Below are 2377 nucleotides of genomic sequence, written 5' to 3'. Positions count from 1 at the left end.
GACGGCTGCTTTCGCTTGGTTCAGTGAGAGGAAGGATTTGTAGTAGCAGTGTTTGGACGGGATGTCCTGGCTGCTTCTTGTGCTGTGGATGACCGCTGAGAAGATAGCAATGTGCAATGTATTAATTATTGAAAATGTACTATTAATCAGCTTGGAAAGTGTCTCATTGATATTTGTTTCTCAATAAAATAAAATTAAAAAAAGAAATTGTCAGAGGCAACAGTAACAATACATGCCACCAGGTGATGAATAAGGTGAACCAGTATTGTGCTTGGGAAGAAAGACACAGAATAAAAGCAGGCAGGTGGGGCTTCTCCTTTTCTCTCTTTTCTTATTTTTCTTTCTTTTTCTCTATCTCTTTTATCTTTTCTTTTTTTTAGTTTTTTTTTTTCTATTTTCTAAATGGCTACAAAGAATTCTAGCCACAGAAATCTAAACCCATCACCCAAATCCATGGACCGAGTTCTGATAATCCCTTGCTTACTCCTTTGCTTTTTTCTCTTATGCCCTCTTTTCTAGTTTCTCAAAGCAGGCATGACCATCCTTGTCCTCCAACCTAGTTTCTACTTTATTTTCAGTTACCTTTATTTTATCCACTATCTTTCTTAAATTTCCCCACCACAGGATAAAACCACTTCAAGAGGAAACACTTTGCATATAAGTTCTCAATTTACAACAGATTCTGTTACATAATTATAGATTTTGCTGCTATAGCTAATGGTACAATATTAAGAGTTATCGTAGTTTTTTGCTTTCTAAAGTGTGCTTCATCATGGTATTGTTATTGCTAACTACAGTACTGTAGCTAGGGGTCATATCTGCTGTAATCAGTTGTTCTCCCTTCCAAAATAATACTGGGAAGCTCTGGAATAGGAGCCTCACAACACCCCAGCACCAAAGGATAGGGACTGAGACAAACAGGAACCAACATCTCATTCTCAGTTAACTGAAAAGGTAGGACGTTGGGACAGACAGAAACCAAGAACCTCCTACACAAAGAAGACATCCATGAAGAACAAATCTTACCTAGACAGGCCTTGATGCTATTAATAAAACTACCTACTACAAAAGCTTATAAGTAACACCATAAAGAGCAAAATAAATCTTTTGAAATAGAAAATGTCACAGAAGCAAAATGCAACAACAGTGCTCCAGCCCAGGCAGAACAATTCTAGAGGAAAATAAGATAGAGGAAAACGAAAGACACACACATGACATTTCAGAAATGATAGCAATCAAAGTAAAAAATATCCCATGAGCTTTTAGTGGAAATCAGGTCAAAAATAATCTGGCAGATTAAAAAAAAAGAAATGTCACATTTATAAAAGAATTGCTAAGCAAATCTAGAATAGAAATATATAAAAAATTATGATAGGCTAAAGATAGAAATCATAAAATATCAATATAGGAAAGAAATAGAATGCATGAAACAGATTCAAACAGACATCTAGAGTGTTAAAAAAATTTCCATTGAAAGTTGGCAAAAAAAAAAACTTGAATGAAAATGAAGACAGACTTTCAGACCTTAAAGACAGGAACTCAACTAGCAGCTATGAAAGGGAAGATCTCTTGAAATTAGCAAAGATCAAGAAGTAACAATTCAATATCTGAAAAATGATTCAAAGCAAAGTAATATAAGAAAAATAGATGTAAATGGAGGAATCAATGCAAATGACATAAAAAGACTATTTGCAGAAGTAATAACAAAAAATTTCACAAGCATGGGAAAAGAATCTGACATACAGTTAAGTGACACATATACAACCCCAATTAGCCACAACCCAAAAATATCTACACAGAGAGACAAATGTTAAAAAATGAGCAATAATACAATTTTAAGCAGGCCCTTAATACCCCACTATCACAAATAGATAGATCAACCAGGAAAAAATGAGCAAAGAAATACCAGAACTAAAGCAAATCTGTGAACAAATGGACTTAGTTGATATTTTCAGAGTATTCTACTCAACAAATCAAAATACACATTCTTCTCAGCTTCACATGGGATGTTCTCTTAAAAAAAACATATACTAGCCCATAGAAAATGCTTAAATAAATGGAAAGGAACCGAAATTATCCCATGTATATTATTTGACCACAGTGAAATGAAATTGGAAATTAATAGCAAAATAAACAACAAAAACTCCATAAAAACATGGAGATTAAATAACACCCTCCTGAACAACCAGTGGGACACAGAAAAATTAGAGAAGAAAGTAAATACTAGCTACAATTAAACAAAAATGCATAAACAGCAAACCAGAACCTGTGGGGTATAATAAAAGCAGTCCTGGCCTGGCAAGATAGCTCACCTATCTAAGCCTCTGCTTAGGCAAGCACAAGGACTAGAGTTCAGTCCCCGATACCACATACCACA

The sequence above is a fragment of the Octodon degus genome, unplaced genomic scaffold, assembly GCF_000260255.1.
Source record: "Octodon degus isolate 3935 unplaced genomic scaffold, OctDeg1.0 scaffold00021, whole genome shotgun sequence".
NCBI lineage: Eukaryota > Metazoa > Chordata > Mammalia > Rodentia > Octodontidae > Octodon > Octodon degus.
Note: the sequence above shows the minus strand (reverse complement) of the source record.